At 44.1% G+C, this 18234-nt stretch overlaps 1 pseudogene; it reads right to left on the bottom strand.

The window, feature by feature from the left end:
- Positions 1-6188: 6188 nt before the first annotated feature.
- LOC124664815 lies at positions 6189-8854 on the bottom strand (annotated as a pseudogene).
- Positions 8855-18234: the final 9380 nt, after the last annotated feature.

An 18234-nucleotide genomic window follows, 5' to 3' on the forward strand; every position in this document is an offset into this window, starting at 1 on the left:
GGGGTGCGGCGCACGGGGAGGAGAGGCGGCGCGCGGCTAGGGTTTAGGATCTAGGAGGTGTCTGATACCATGTAGAAGGAGATGCAATGCTCGATGTATTGATCGGATGCATATGGCGGTACATATATAGGCCACGTCCTCGACTATACAAGGAAGGAGGCGGACCCAATAGTAAATACAAGGATATGTATCGCTATACAATAACTACAGAGGATACACATCCAGATATACAAGATATGTATCTCAACAGGATGGAATAACTTACAGGTGGCAGACATATGTTTGTTGTGTTTGAGATTGTCACCATGCCATGGGAACAAAATATGTTATGGTGATTGGTCATGTGATAGTCTTTTAATTATTTTTCATGTAAAATTGTACTCATGTATTTATAAACATGCATCTTTTGTGTATCTACCTGTGTTTCTGCCTGGCAGCGAGCTATCACTGTAAAGTTGAGCAAGGAAAGCAATTCTTGGATGGATATTACCTGAACCTGTTGGATGTTATTCAGTTATTACCTGAGAGTGGATGACACTCATTCAGTTTCCGTAACCGGATCATCAAATGCCGGCTTCAGAGATTATCCATCAGATCATACGTTCTCTCTGCTCTTAGAAGAAGCATTGACATTGGCCCTACGCCTCTACGCACTTTTTCCTTGTACCATCAGTCCATCAGTATCATCTAGCAAATGTATAGCTACAACATAGCCCGAAGTTGATGATCATCACAGAGTTGCTAGTGAAAAGAATATTAAACTTTAGGAAAATGAAAAGGCATGCTTTAGAGCGTAAAAGAATTCCAAAAAATCACTCATGTACATATACTCATAATATATACCCTTTTTTTTAGATCATGTACCCATTAATTTCTTTATAAAACATGCTTTTTGTGTCCATGAAATAAATATAGATTTGTTCTTTTTTCTTCAGGGCAGCGGAATGCATGTTTTTGCACTAGAATTAATGATTTTGCTATGTCTTAGTAGACTGAAGTTTCTTTAAGTCCGAGAAAAGTGCAACACAGTTCAAATATTTTTGGTAAACACGTGAAATTGCATTTTTCTACATTTTTTGGTGGTTACATTTTATTTGGCTACCAAGACTTAAGACTGAGAATTCTGGCAATCTGGCTGGCCAACACGGCGTTGACAAGCACAGTGTAAGACATATCCTGATGCGACCTGAAGCCAGCCCATGCCCTGAACTGAAAAAGGCACGGCACAAACAAATTTATTTTTTCTTTGAGATCCTCTATCTAAACTGTAACTCCACCGCTTTATTTCAATGCATCATCTAGGTTCTTCGGGACCTATCCCGTAAAAAAAAACTTTTCGTGCATTATCTTGCGGCTCGAAAGACTGCTTAAGCATGGCTACAACCGGAAGTTGTGTGGTGACTGCCCTGTTGCGGGCTTCATGCCTAGCACAGCCCGATTAGCCGTGTCATGCCCTGCTATGGTCCCGTGCCTGACTTCGTGCTTCCAAACCGTCCAAAATAGCCCGGCCCCATGATCAGAATATACAAACCCCAAAATCCCTCGAAAAAAGAATGCAAACCCTAGAATTAGAGTGTATCTCAAAGAGAAGCGGAAAGTGCTTTTGAATCCCGAGTACCAGTTATACATCTCACAATCATGCAAAATCTTAACTCAAGTTTTTATTTATTTTGTGCTAAACAAAAATAACAAAATCTGGTATGTTCTGCAGATTTGAAATGTATTATCCAGATCCACATTTTTATCATTTTTGTGTAGATCAAAATATGAAGTATTTGAAATTGATATTTTACACGTTTGTGGGATATATACGTGGTTCTTTTAGACCTTTTTAAAACTAAAAAATATAGCATTTCATTTTTTTTAGAAAACGAGATCACTGCACAAATCTCCGTCCAAAGAGAAGTCGCAGAAAAAAGTTCTAAGAGAAGGTGCTGTTCTTGAGAGGTTTCCGACGCTACTCCACCGCACCGCTAGGCGAACGCTGCCTGGAGCTCCGGCCTCGCTGCTCCTTCCTCCCCCTTGCCGGCCTCCTCCTCCTCTGCGCCTCCACCTCCACCTCTACCGCGGCGCGAGTACTGCCCTTCTTCCTCCACCCCTACCTCAAAGACCCCGCCGCCCCTGCTCTTCCACGGCTAGGACCTCTGCCAGGCCCCGCTCGGCGGCGGGATCCGGAACAACGGCGCGGCGGCACCGTATCGACCACGACGTTGAAACAAACCAAGAAACCTGCTAAGCAAAACCAAATGTCCCAGAAGCACGCGACCACTCTTATCAAGTCCCTGTGCGCGGGCGGCGCGCTGCGCCAAGCCCGCGCCGTGTTCGACGAAATGCGCGACCGGGACGTCGTGGCGTGGACGGCCATGCTCTCCGGCTACGCCTCCAACGGCTGCCACGGCGACGCGCTGGACCTCTTCCGCGGCATGCTCGCGGCGGGCGTCGGCCCCAACGAGTTCACGCTGTCCAGCGTCCTGACCGCGTGCCGCGGCGGCAGCACGTGTGCGGCTGGCGGCTGCGACCCATCATCGCTGCACGCTGTCGCGGTGCAGCGGGGCGTGGATCGCATGCCCTACGTCGTCAACGCGCTCATTGATGCCTACGCCTCCCGCCGAGAGGGCGTGGCGGACGCGAGAGCGCTGTTTGATGCGTTGGGGAGTGCGCGCACGGATGCATCGTGGACGTCGATGATCGCCGGGTATGCCCGGTGGAGACAGGAGCACGTGGGGCTACAGTTATTCCGAACAATGATTCAGGTGAGACATCTCTGACTAAGTGACTGTTGTAACGGTCTTGTATTTCTTATCTGCTCTGCTCTGTACCATTTCGTATCTCAGTGTTTCGGTACTCTGTACGGAGAATGTTTTTTTTGTGGCGGAAACTCTATGGGTATAATTTGATGAACTCAAATCTATGATATTCATTGTTGAAATGGTTCAAACAACATGAAATTGGTCAAACGCCTACCTGGATTTGCCACATCAAGTTGGTATTTCTGGATTCGTTATGAAGTATGCTATCCTGTAACATCTAACTACAAAAGAATGCCGTAATGTTACCTTTACTCCGTTAGAACTCTACGAATGCCCCAAATGATACCGGAGGTTTCTAAAGTCTAAACTTTGGATCACTGTGGAGTTCATTTTATGATTTAGGTACTCTTCGAGTTGACGCTTTGTTTTGGATCTCAGTATTAGCTGAGTTCGTGTGAATGATAACATAGTAACCATTGGCAGTAGTAGCAAAACATGTTATTAGGCCATTTTCTCTTGTTATGCCTAGTAAATGTTAAAAGAGCACACCATATGCTAATGTTTGTCAGTTTTGCTTGTGCTTGAATTTCTGCGCACATTTGTTCTCATGGCCCATCATCTGCTTTTTCTATGGTGCAGGTTGGTGTTGAGCTTAGCCCATTTACTTGCTCTATTGCACTACATGCATGTGTTTCCATAGCCAACTTACGTATCGGACAGCAGCTTCATCTACTGTCCTTAAAGAAAGCTCTCAGTGCAAACGTTGCCGTTGCCAATGCTCTGATCCACGTGTACTGCAATTGTGCACACCTTTTGGATGCAAGGAGGATTTTTGACGAAATTCCTGAGAAGAATTCGGTCACCTGGAATACCTTGATTGCTGGGTATAGCCAATGCAATCCACTAATGGCCTTGCAGCTTTTTTCTGGCATGAATCTTCAGCCAAATTGTTTCACCCTGACTAGTATTACATCGTCCTGTGCTGGTCTTGCAGCTCTGAGACTTGGGAAGCAGGTCCATGGGGCTGTCCTTCGGAGAAACTATGGTGAGGACCTACAGTTGAGCAATGCCTTGGTGGACATGTACTCCAAGTGTGGGAGCATAGCAGATGCAAAGAGAATGTTCAACAGGATGGGTTGCAAGGATAAATTATCATGGACAGCAATGATTTGTGGGTATGGGATGAATGGGTACGCCAATGAGGCCATCCAGCATTTCAGTTCCATGATCCATGCAGGGGTGTGTCCTGACCATGTTGTGTTCCTGGCCCTGATAAGTGCTTGCAGCCATGCTGGTCTAGTAGATGAAGGATGGAACTTCTTCAGGTCAATGACAACTGAGTATAAGATGCAGCCTAAGAAAGAGGTTTATGGGTGTGTCATCAATCTCCTTGCACGGGCAGGGAGGCTGAGAGAAGCATTTGACCTTATCAATAGAATGCCATTTGCTCCTGATGAATCTATTTGGGGAGCATTGCTTGGTGCCTGCAAGATGCATAAGAATGTGGAGCTGGGCAGATTGGTTGCAAGAAGGATCATCGAGGTCAATCCTGATGGAGCAAAGACTTACATCCTACTTGCGAATATATATGCTGCAGGTAACAAATGGGGTGAGTATGCTGTCACGAGGAGGCTGTTGAGAGGCATAGGGAACAAGAAGGAAGCTGGAATGAGCTGGATAGACGTAAACGATAAGATGTATAGCTTTAACACAGCTGACAGTAGCAGCTGTCAAGTTAGTTTGGCAGATGAGGTATTGCAGATCTTGGCTCGACACATGCATGGCGCTAGAGCTGATTTCTCCCAGGATTTTTCAGAATCACATGATCAGTTTGTGCTTGGACAATCATTAGTTGGAGCAAAACATATGATAAATGAATGCTGCAGGTTGTGATGCTGATAGTACCTGTTCAGAGCCAAGCTACTGTGAAGTGTGAACTTAAGTTAGACCATCCACACGGGTGGAAAGTCGGTTTGAATGCCGGATGGAATCTTTTAAAAATCGTTGGGCAGCGAAACTTTGCGCACATGGAAGAGAAGAACAGTAAGAGATTGTTTGGAAACAGAAGAAGCGGCAAAAGGCTGAATGCATGTATTTATTAATCATGGGCCAATATAAAAACCGATTTTAACATTGGAATGAAACAAGAGAGATTCCAAGGCCTGCCATATTTCCTCCGAATCGGTTCAACATAGTGGATGATCTTATAGAAAACCTTGCACAGGTACATTTCAGCTTAAGCAAAAAAAATTGAAGTAGTTGTGTAAGAAACACACAGAATTATCTTTATACCAAAATTTACTTTTCTATTTTTATGACTTCCTCACTTGCACCTAGGCAACATGTACATTTTGCCTTATCATATTTTTTTTCTCGAACACATGCCAAAGCATGCGTCATTATATATTAGAAGAAGCCGTCGAGAAGACGGGAGCATACAAGAGTAGCAAAGCTACCAAAAACAAAAAGAAGAGAAAGCAAAAAGGAAGAGAGAAAAAACTGTACAGGGCTAACTTAGTTAGACCTAGGGTTCCTCATCAAGGTTGGAGATGGTGGTGAGTTTACTCTTCCATCACTGTTATATAATATAGGTGGTACCAACATCTTAAAAGGCCTTGAATAAACAATTACAACCATCCATACATGTTATACTCATACGTAGGACCAATAGTTTTTGCAACACACACATAAATATATACACTTTTACTCTCATAGAAACCAACCCTTTTTTTACTGGAGCCACACGGCAGAATGGTTCCATGACACCAAGTCTCTTCCAAAAATCCTCATGGCCATTGCCTAACTCCTTGTGTTTTTGTGTATTTTTTCGTGGCAACGCCCGGGCTCAATGCTTGTTTTGTTATAAAGATTCAAGTATTAATGCTGGAGCGAAAAATTCGAGGACTGAGCTTATTTAGGTTGTCCTGAATTGGCATCGAAATTGATGTCAGATTTAACATTCAGTATTTGTTTATTATCTTGATAACTTTAATAATCAACGAAATATGAAAGAAAGCAGCACTCGCTCTGGTCGCTGCACTTCTCCAGTGGCTGCTGGTCGCATGGAAACCACAAGGATGAGTTGTTCAGTAGGTATGGCTGCTCTAGAAACAGTTTGAATTTGAAGTTCCATTTCTTCCATACCTATGTAATGTTCTCTATGTTTAGCACTGCTCTTTTAGGCTATTAATATTTACCTGTCACTATATCATATTGTAATTCTAGGGATGCATAAATGATTTGCATTTGTCAAACTTATGCAGGAACAACTGATCAACGCATAACAAGTATACTGACGTATGCTTCTGATTTTTGTACATTCACAGTTTTCTGAATGATCCAAAAAATGTGGTCATACACTCATACCGCACTAATAGCATGCAATGATCTTAACTGAGCTACCAAAGTCACATGTGCATAACTTAAAAGCAAGCTATAAAAATCTTAAATGTTATATATTACAAACATATGTTATGTTGCGATCAACAGCCATCAATGTGTTATGTTTACAATTTAGAGACTTTTGCGAGTGTAAAATTTTGAGACTTTACTCCTTTGTATCAGCAAACCCTTCATTTCCTGCCAGCCTCAAGTATTTTTCCTTACGGGTGAGCTTGGTGGATTGAAACCCAAGAATCCTACCAATCTCACCCTGCACGAAGTTGGCCACCTCGTAACTCTCGCATCTCTTCCCATCGATCACCATCTTGGTTGGCATCTTGTCCATGAACTGAACATCATAAGCCGGGCGTGGGTTCATGAAAAAGTAGAAGTGGTCTAGATACTTGGACTTGTCGGTGGAGGTACCGTGGAACATGCTGGACCAGTTCACCAGTGCGACCGGATAAACCTCATCAAAGAGCTCGGCAAACAGATGGCTGAAGCGAAGCAGGTATGGCTCCCAGCATGTGGTCCCCTCAGGGCAGACCACCAAATCCCCCAGCCTCAGTGACTGCTCCATCCTCCTCCGGTCCTCATCTCGGTTTCGGGTCAGCCGGACAGTCCTGATCGGTGGTATGAGCTTAGTTACAGGGCTGACATTGTAAGTGACGGCTGGTACCTGCTTGTTCAGCATTGCTGAGATGTAGACCGGGTCGAAAAGTGTCGATGGTTGCACACTTAAAGATGGACCTGCGGGCTGGGCTGGGCATGTGGTTCAGAGCCCACTTGACCAGTGTGGACTGGTGAGTTGATGACTTGAGTTGTTACACCGATCACTGATCCAATTGCACAGCGATAGGGTATGGTAGGTTCATAAATTTCTGTAATTTTTTTTAATATTAGATCTCATGTGCTGTAATTTTTTTTTCAAATTAAAGTCCAACAAGTGTAAATCGGCAAAACTGAAGAAACTTTCACAGGGTAGAAGGTAAACTGTTAGTACTAAAATATTTTACTTGCGTCTCGACTAAATAGCATTTTTTTGAACTTTTCGTAAATGGGTGCGCGCGCACCCAGGTTCCATTCACCATTTTCGACTTGCGTCTTGCATATATTGTCTTGAGATGAGCTATCCTTTAGAGAAAGGTTAACGGATTGCACAGCTGTTGTGGACGAGATATGCATGAAGTATTTGTATAGTCTTTTTCTATTCAAGTTTAGATTTCCAGTCACATATGTTCCTTTTCTCCATTGCAAGGTAACATATCTCGGTTACCTTTTCATGGGGCATTCAACTACCACCTGTGTTATGTCCAACTAACTTGTGTAAGTAAGATATCCCTTAATGATGTAGGAGGCTAGCTACATTGAGTTAAGTAAGTCAAGAGCTGCACAGATATACTTGTCCTGTTGTCCTTCGGCATAACACCTGTGATAGTGATGCTCAACTGCATGTTATGTGGTTTTGAGCCTGTACAGTGTGAATGAGTACCCTTTAGCTCATATTATTTTCAGGTGCATGATTTATTGATAGTCCATGTGGTGAGTTAGGCAGCTAGTTTCAGATATTTAGTTACATATATAATTTATGCAGATCTAGGATGCTGTGTACTGTGTACATATGGATATACATGTGTAAAAATCTATGTCTACACATGGTGGGTCTGTGTATTCATAACTGATTTCGAAAATGTTCAAAACTGTAAGAGTAACACACATATGTTCAGTAACCAGTATGATGTTAAACCTATATAGCTTTGTGAAATGGGATAGCTTGTGGGTGGTTATTTCATGGAATGTATCAGCAATGAAACACCTTTCAGCTTCAAGTGATACTAGTTCACCACATGATTGTTTCATAAATCAGCCACAGTGTTCAACTAATCAAGTAACACTCGAATGGGCTAATTAGTATACTGCAATAAAAATTATCATATGGATCAAAAAAGGAAAAATCATAGTTTAAAATAGCGGGCTATTGCCTTTAGCCGCGGTGATTTTAGAAGCTATGAAAGGCTATAGCTGGGTCTGCGCTGACTGAGAATGGGTTTGCACCCTAGACTAGCGCCCCGACGAAAATGACCGGCCTGTCCGCGAGGATGCAAACGCGGCCCATATTTGCCCAGTGAATACATCAGCGTGGACATTGTGCGGACGTACCGCATGACCTTGTATTCCTATGCGGCCCTGCACATCAGGGACATCAACTTAGAATGCCTTCATTCGCGTCCACATCCCCTCCTTTGCAGCCCGAGGGTGACGCCGCCACCCCGCCGTAGTGGCCCAGGGTTCTTGGTGGCACACCTCGCCGGAGTACAGGCTCAGAGTTGGACTAGTGGAGAGGACTACCCGCTTCGCTCGCGTCCTTGTTGGCCGCGCATCTGCGCCAAGCAGCTACCGGCCTCGATGTCCAGGACTTGTACAGTCAATTGCGCGGTATGATCCCGACGAACTTTTGAAACGTCATTTTCGGCCATTTTGCGCCAATTTGACTTGTTACATGATCCACTATTGGTGTCTCGCGGATACATCAGGTAGTTGCTCGAGATGCTCCAGAGCGAATGCATAGACGCCTCTTCCGACGAGGAGTCCGACGAGACGTTGCAGCTGATGGTAGCTGTGGCCACCATCCTCCACGACCACCATGCCAAGCAGATGCTCGTGTATCGGGCTCGAAGAAGGGCCGCTTGGCCAACTTTCCGCACAACCGAGTCGGTGGGCATGGCCGGCTCTACAAAGACTACTTCCACCTCACCAATTTGTTGTTCGACGAACACATGTTCCGGTGATGTCTACGCACACTTCTATTCTTGTGACAGTGTTGGGCCTCCTAGTGCAGAGGTTTGTAGAACAGCAGCAAGTTTCCCTTAAGTGAATCACCCAAGGTATATCGAACTCAGGGAGGTAGAGGTCAAAGATATCCCTCTCAAGCAACCCTGCAATTACGATACAAGAAGAATTTGTGTCCCCAACACACTCAATACACTTGTCAGGTGTATACGTGCACTAGTTCGGCGAAGAGATAGTGAAATACAAGTAATATGGATGATTATGAGTGGTAATTGCAATCTGAAATAAAAATAGCAGCAAACAAATATGTAGCAGAACTGGTTGTAACGGTGTTTCAATGTTTAGAAACAAGGCCTAGGGATCATACTTTCACTAGTGGACACTCTCAACAATGATATCATAATTGAACACATAAATAGCATCTCTTCACTATGCTACTCTGAACCACTCTCCGGTTGGATAAAGAACACCAATTCACCGCGTAGGGCTAAAAAGCACTCCTTAAAGTCGTGTTCTGAACCTAGGAACACCCCGCTCTGTCACTTTGAGCATCCAAAGATAGTACTAATAAACACCACAATTTATAAGTATTTATGTAAAGTTTAGTCTAAGAGACACACACGGTGTGCACACTGCCACCTTCACAACGTGGAACAAGGTGGCTCCGGGGATCACATAATAAAACCACTTGAGTAGTTTAATAGATGAAGAATAACATCTACTTATTCAACTAGATTACAAAGCTCATGATCACATAAAGATCATACCATGCGGGAGAGATAGACCTAATAGCTACCGGTAAAGCCCTCAGCCTCGGGGGAGAACTACTCCCTCGTCATCATGGGAGTCAGCAACAACGATGAAGATGGCGGTGGAGTCGATGGAGATGGCTCCGGGGGAAATTCCCCGTCCTGCAAGGTGCCGAAACAGAGACTTCTATCCCCCGAAACTTGTCTTCGATGGCGGCGGAGCTACAGAACTTTTTGTGGATAGAGGCTGGTTTATTTAGGGTTTTCGCGTCGGGAGGCAATTTATAGGAGAATGGACGAGGTCAGTGGGTGCCCGAGGGGGCCACGCCCAGGTATGGTGTGGCCGCCTCGGCGCCCTCCTCCGTTTCTGCATTGGACTCCGTCTTTGGGTCGGGAAAAATAGGAACTTTGGATTTCGTTTCGTCCAATTCCTAGAATATTTCCTGTACAAATTTTCTGAAATGCAAAAATAGCAGAAAACACGAACTGGCACTGTGGCATCTTGTCAATAGGTTAGTTCCAGAAAATGCATAAAAATGCCACGAAGTGTAAAGGAAACATATAGAAATTGGTGTAAAACAAACATGGATCATCGAAAATTATAGATACGTTTGCAACGTATCAGCGTCCCCAAGATTAACTCCTGCTCATCCTCGAGTAGGTAAGTGGTAACAAAAATAATTTTTGAGGTGACATGCAGCTAACATAATCTTGATCAAGTTATTGTAAAAGCATTGTGAGCTGGGATTAAAGTACTCTAAACATAGGTATGATAGATACAATTCTAACAATAGAACTTAGCAACTATGTTACAACATGAGAAGTAACTCAAACAAAAGATCATGAATAATAGTGCATTGAAAGCAACTATTTGTTTTTCAGCATATAGAAAACATAGCAAAGTGGTATTCAACTTGTTCTTCATGGAATAGAAAAACATAAATTCTAGGACACCTTTAAAATTCAAAGGGTGACTAGATACAAGTAGTTTGAGAACAAGCAATAACATAATCATGAATCAATCAATAATAAATTTTGGAACTATGCACACTATACTCAGAATGACAACTATGCTCTCTTAATTGGTGCATAAAGTAAGAAGATGAAGACTCAACATAAAAATAAAAGAAAGGCCCTGCGCAGAGGGTAGCAAGATTACTCGTGTGCTAGCTAGAGCTTTTATTTTGAATACAATAGAGATGTTAAAAATTATTTCGAGAGGTATGTATGTCTATGTCAATGAATGGCATCAAATGATATATCATCCTTTCATGTTTAATGGCTTCAAGAGCGGCTCCCACAGAGAGAACAATAAAGTTCCTCTTCTCCTTTGTTTGAACAAGCTAAGTTCATGATTTCTCAAGTACATAGTGTTAGGAGATTTTGGTTATTGGTTCAATTTATATTTTAGTGGGATGGACACGCGCTTGCCTGCTATTTTTGCAATATTAAGGACTAGCACATTATGCATGCTAGTCAAAGTGTGAAGCCAAAAAACATGAAAGAGACAATAAAACATTCAACACTTCCTCATGAGCTAAAACAGGAACACAAAACATGTAATAATTTTTGAAGGTTTAAAGGTAGCACACAAGCAATTCAATTTGGAGTGGCGGTGAAATACCACATATAGGAAGGTATGATGGACTCAATTGGCAACTTTGGTTTTTGAGAGTTGGATGCACGAGTAGACCTCATACTCAGTACATGCGAAGGCTAGCAAAAGACTGGGAGCGACCAATTAAGAGAGCAATAATGATCATAATCATGCATTACGACAAAACATTATTAATCAAAGCATAAAGTGATATTACAAGTCTAAAACTAAATGATCTTAGAGGCTTAAGGTGACTGGTTTGTAATCATAACATGATATAAGCATGTGCCAAGTCAACTCAATAAAGCATCAAAGGAGAATACCACAATATTATGCTTTTGTATGATGGAAACAACACATGATTCTTTCAATGACACATTAAGCACTCTCAGCTATTTGAGACAAGTCATGATACAACAATAACTACTAAGCATATAATTAAAATAAGATCTGACATGACATGCTAGAGTCTAAGCTTTAGTCTAAACAAGCTTCCTTTTGCACCACTATAAGCATGAAACATTTTACTCGTCTCCAACACCAATCAATTTATTTGAAACAACTCTCATAGATAATAATAAATAAAGAACAGAGAGATAATCGTACCTAACTAAAGAAAACGAACAAGCTCTGAACAAAATACGAGTGGAAAACCAGAGCTAAACGCAGTACTAGCAAAAGAGAACACTCGCAGAACAATAAGAGTGGAAACTAGAGTGTTCTATGCAATGAAAACGGAGTGTGTCATTCTCCAACAAAAATATGCTGGGATCCAACCATATGCTACAGCAAGCAAAACAAAACTAAACTAAAAACAAAAATAAAGATGCTCCAAGAACAACACATAGCATATGAAGCAATAAAAATATAGCGCCTTGAAAGATGACTTGATATATTTGTTGATGAAAAAGAGGATGCCTTGGGCATCCCCAAGCTTTGACGCATGTACCTCTTGGATATTTTTTGGGGATTACATGGGAATCCCCAAGATTGAGCTTTTGTCCATCCTTCATCTCATCACATCATTCTTCTCTCCCTACACTTGAAAACTTCCTTCATACAAAACTTCACACAATTTTCATTAGCAACATTAGTGCAATCAAAATAACAAATCCACTTTGGTTCGGTTCTAACACAAGTCAAACATCCATTAAACTATTAGCTACTGTAGCAACTTCTTCAAAAAGCTGTTTCTCTCAAAAGAACTCAAAAAGAAAAAGATTAAGAGGCAAATGCAAATAGTGGCAGAAATCTGTCAAAACAGAACAATAGGTAAAGATCGATTTTTTTAGAAAATCCTCTGTTTCTCAAATCGAATAGTGCAAAAGTAACGGAAGTTATATAACAACCTGGGGAATATTCTAAAAAATTATCAGATCGATATGACGTTCTGGTTGGGAATACAAATTTTTTTGGTGACAACATAGAATCTGTTTCAGGACAAAAATTTCCCCAAATCTTACCTTCTTCCTATTAGAGGCTATCCTTGGCACAAAAATGAAATAAAAAGGATAAGGAGAGGTTATTACATAGGTAACAGTTTCCAAGACTCAAAAAAAGAAAAATTGTAGAAATAAAACATGGGTTATCTTCCAAGAGTGCTTTTCTTTAACGCCTTTCAGCTAGGCACGGTAGTCTGAGAAGATGCTCACATAAGAAATATGAACTGAAGTAAAAGAGAGCATCAATAAGCAAATATAAAACAAATTTAAGTATAAACCACTTCCTATGAAAAATAATCTTGTAAAGAAATAAGTCATGAAAGCACAAAGCAACAAGCATAGAAAAGCAAAACAATTGCAACTTCAAAATTTTCAACATAAAGAGGTGAAACTTAGTATTGTTGAAATACATAAAACCATGTTTCCCTCTCTCATAATAACATTCAGTATCATCATGAATAAAATTAACAATATAACTATCACATAAAACATTCTTATCATGAGCCACGTGCATAAAATAATTATTGCTCCCCACATAAGCATAGTCATTCTTATTAATTGTAGTGGGAGCAAATTCAACAAAATAGCTATCATTATATTCTCATCACCATAATCATCAAATATAGGAGACATATTGTAATCATAACTAATTTTCTCCTCAATAGTAGGTGGACTGAAAATAACATAATCATCATTGTAATCATCATATATTGGAGGCATAGTATCATCATAGCAAATTTTCTCCTCAAAAGCTGGGGAACTAAAAATATCATTTTCATAAAAACTAGCTTCCCCAAGCTTAGACTTTTCCATAGCATTAGCAATAATGGTGTTCAAAAAATTCATACTACTAACATTGTTATTAGCATGCAGATAAACTTCCATAGTTTTTAATTTTTGTTGTTGTTTTCCATTAAGCCTAACTAGTGAAAATAAAAACAAGAAACAAAAATATATAATTGTAGATTCTAAAGGAAATAACTTCGAGCACTTACCAGCAACTAGAAGATAGCTTAGTAGCCAGAGGATATGAGTACCTTTTACCTTACCTCCCCGGCAATGGCGCCAGAAAGGAGCTTGATGTCTACGCACGCTTCTATTCTTGTAGACAATGTTGGGCCTCCAAGTGCATAGGTTTGTAGAACAGCAACAAGTTTCCCTTAGGTGAATCACCCAAGGTTTATTGAACTCAGGAGGTAGAGGTCAAAGATATCCTTCTCAAGCAACCTTGCAATTACGATACAAGAAGTCTCTTGTGTCCCCAACACACCCAATACACTTGTCAGGTGTATATGTGCACTAGTTCGGCGAAGTGATTAGTGAAATACAAGTAATATGGATGATTATGAGTGGTAATTGCAATCTGAAATAAAAATGGCAGCAAACAAACATGTAGCAGAACTGGTTGTAACGGTGTTTCAATGTTTAGAAACAAGGCCTAGGGATCATACTTTCACTAGTGGACACTCTCAACAATGATATCATAACTGAATACATAAATATCATCTCTTCACTAGGCTACTCTGAACCACTCTCCGGTTGGATAACGAACACCAATTCACCGTGTAGGGCTACAAAAGCACTCCTTAAAGTCGCGTTCCAAATCTAGGGACACCCCGGTCTATCACTTTGAGCATCCAAAGATAGTACTAATAAACACCAAAATTTATAAGTATTTCTGTAAAGTTTATTCTAAGAGACACATACGGTGTGCACACTGTCACCTTCACACCGTGGGACAAGGTGTCATGGATATGACCATGGCAGGTGCTACCGGTTGCAGCACTTTGTTGATGCGGAGGCAAGGTGACGAAGCCATCTACGGAGCGAGGTGCACAAGACGCAAGGTTTTACCCAGGTTCAGCCCCTCCGGAGAGTAAAAGGCCTACGTCCTGCTAGATCTATTACTCAGTGGAGATTTACAATGGCGGGGCTTAGTCGGTAGAGCACCGAGAGCTATGGAGGTGAGATGCGATCTCGGATTGTGTCATCTAGGCCCTAGCTCGGGAGTTTATATAGGCACTCCCGATCTAGGGTTACATGCGGATAAGTCCGAATCATATCAGTTGTTGTAAACCCGAGATCTGTTATCCCGCGCTCAAGTAAACTAAGTCTTCAGGCGCCTGGGCCTTCGGTCTAGTCACCACTCTAGAGGTTTAGGCCCAGTCGCACCAGGATTTTAGGCCAAGTCTCCATGGCCGACTGGATCTATTCTTGCGCCTTCTCTCCTGCGGCGAGTGAGACTAATGGTACACCCCCTTGGGCATATCCCCATCAGTAGTCCCTGAGCGCGTCCTAGATTCGACATGAGCTTGAGGCAAGGCGCGGAGAGGCTTGGTGATGGATCAAGGCGAATCGGCGGCGAGCTCTTGAAACAGAAGAAATAAACAAGACCCCAATCATTAGTCATAATGAGCTATTCGGAGTTGTCCAGTCGGCGTATGCCAGTCGACGTGAGTCGTCCAGCGGACACACGTGGCGATTTCAATGGCTAGCTTCATGTTGGCCGAGGCGCAAGCCGTTGCGCCGCAGTTGACCGTTGGGCTTGATGTGACGGGTAACGGCTAGTTAATGGCCACGTAGCTAACTCCGCCGCGAATCTTGGCTGTTGATCTCCGGGCGTCGATTCCGGGGTGGCGTTGAACAGCGGATATCCTTCCTTATCTGGGGCAAGTGAGGTAGTATAAATGCCCATCCGTGACCTAGTAAGGGTCACTCCGCCCCATTTCTTCTTCTTCTTCACTCTTGCTTGCAACCTCCAAGCTTCTCCAGCTTGACCTCTAACAGTTGCGATGCCGGCAAAAGGATGGACGAGGTCCAAGGTGACCAAGGAGGTGCTCATTCTGTATATCTTCGCGGGCATCATCCCGGAGTTAAACCGTGAAAGGTGGCGGGTACCGGCGGCAAACAAGACGAAGCCCCTGCCGCAGACGGGGGAGTTCGGGATCTTCATGAGCTTCCTCGATCGCGGCTTCGCGGTGCCGACCTCCTCCTTTCTGCGCCACCTCCTCGCCTTCTACAACATCAAGATCTCCGACCTCGCCCCCCACATCGTCCAGCAGATCTCTCTGTTCATGGCACTACGCGAGTGCTACCTGGGCTACCCGCCCTATTTCCTGTCGTCGTGGTGAACAGACAGATGCCATAGGATGGCTTAAGTTGGGGCCGAATGGACGCTAGAGGATTCAGGGGAGGGTTTGTGATTAGATGGGATGAACTTCCGGATGGTTTCCTCAAGAACTTAGCCAAGGCTAGAGGTTGAAGAAGAAAGACATAAGGAAGAACTCGCTCTAGATCATCTTCTTTATTGATCTCCACAGGTTACAAGTTTCTCAGAACAAGTGCTCACTTATGCGTACGTACATACCTCGTCACCTCGCCCTTCGCCCGGAGGAGAGGGCTACCCCCTCTCCTTATATATGGGAGAGAGTGGCTTACAGGGCAAGAAACCCTAATGGCATCTTTGACTAGACAAACTACTTTACAAAGTTACTTTAATCATAGATGACATCGGGGTCTTCTTTAATCAGGGAGGCTGACGTCCTCCGGCTTCTTTCATCGTCATCCTCCTCTTTATCGTCAGGCCTTCGTTTAAAGCCACTTTGCTTAGCTCATCCTTGTCCTCTAGCTCTGAAGAGAATCTTTGACCAGTCCTGACGACATGCTCTTCTTTTCGGTAGCCCGGTGTCTTCTTTACCCAGTTCCGGTATACCCCTCTTGGGGATACCGGCTTAGCTTTACTTAGCCAAACTCTTATCTTTGTGCTTCGGTATGAACATTAAACCGGTATCTTGATGGCTCAAACCATCCGGTTTGGCATGCCTTTGGCATACCGGGGGTCATCCCCCCAACATTAGTCCCCGAAGCTGGTATAGTCTGGCGGATTCTATCCAACAGACCATGCCAGGTTCTCACGTCTTTGGATACCGGTTTAATCTATCCGGCGCTTAGCTTAGATCCGGCATCTTTGCCCGGACTCATGTTTTCTCTCTTTGCAAGGCATTTTCCGGTATCTTATCCTCCGGCAACTTAGTCATTAAACACCTCCTCGGCGAAGTCTAGAATTTCTCGTGCGTACAGTGCCTGTCAGTGACATGCGCACTGTGTCTGACGCGCCAGTGTCAGAGGTCACTTCCCTTCGGCTTCTGCGCCAGCATTCATGGCGCCGCACCGGATCCTCGTGGCCGTTACACCTCCTGATCACCGCGCGGAGGAGGATCTCACCTTCCCTCCTGAGAACCTGGATACCGGCGCCAGCAACACCGGCGCCGACGACGAAGCTGCCGGGCGGGCGGAACCTCTGGTTCCTCTCGCCCCGAGAAAGAAGAAGAAGCACTCCAGCTCTTCCCCCACCAAGGCCGCGCCGGATACTTCCGCGCCGGCCTCCTCTACACCGCCCCCGGAAGCTCCTATTCTTGAGCCTACCGGGGCCACTCCAACACCGCCACCAAGCCAAGGACCTTCCGCGGCCAAGCCGAAGCCGCCGCCCGAGACCCCCAAGATCACCAAGTTTCTCAAGCCGGGGGCTTCTCGAGGGAAGGCCGTGGAGGGCAGCGCCTCAGCCGGCGGCCCGCAGCCTCTAGTGCTGCACGTCAGCCCCGCCGCTGCTATGGTCCAAGAAAAACCTTCCGGCCTCCTGGGCCGGATCGTTGAGCTAAAGCGTGAGGGTCGGGATCTGGGGCACCTTCTCCCCTATGCCCAAAAATGGAACGATGCGGATATATCCGCATCCACCCACGGCCTGGGGAAGGATCGTCTTCCGGCGCTAGACCCTGCTGGGCCTCGGTCCAGTGAGGAACACTTCATGCGTCTCAAGCGCGCAGTGAAGGAGTTCGACAGTGCGTGGTATGACGCCACCAGCAACGTGGTGGTAAGTTTCACCAATCTTTTTTGCAATTTTCCTGTTGTTGCCGGTTTCTTTCTTTCCGAATCTTGTCTATCTTCCCAGTCCCCGAGTTTCGTGTTGAGAGCATAGCTCTTAGCGCGAAACTTAGGTAAAAGCATGGAGAACCGGCCTCTTTCTTACAACTATCTTCCTTTGAAGAGAGCACGGCGGATGCCGGGAAGCAACTCTTCGAGGAGCTTCTCTGGGAGCATCGGGACCTTGCTGAGGCCCACAGCCACTGCCAAGGTTTGTTTCCTATTTTCCCTCCGGCATCTTCTTACCGGAACGTTTTCTTTTCTAATACTTATGAACTTTTTGTTCAACAGCTGTCCCGGAGGTTACCATTGAAGCCCTCAAGACCCAGATCACCGTACTCCAAGGTACCGCTTTTCCTTTTTCGGTTAACTTGTGCTTTTGCGGGCAATTTTTCTAACACTTTTCTTTCCGGTACCCAGGTGAAAAGGAGCAGCTCATCAAGGAGCACCGCGAGGCACTGGACGCCCAGAAGACCGCCTACAGGGAGCTCAAGGAGCAGGCTATCCAGGCCGCGCTTCAGCATGACCAAGAGCTGAAGGATGCCAAGGCAGCAGCCGAAGCCAGGCTGGCGGAGGTTGTGGATGATTCCACGAATTCCAATGCG

The sequence above is a fragment of the Lolium rigidum genome, chromosome 6, assembly GCF_022539505.1.
Source record: "Lolium rigidum isolate FL_2022 chromosome 6, APGP_CSIRO_Lrig_0.1, whole genome shotgun sequence".
Lineage (NCBI taxonomy): Eukaryota > Viridiplantae > Streptophyta > Magnoliopsida > Poales > Poaceae > Lolium > Lolium rigidum.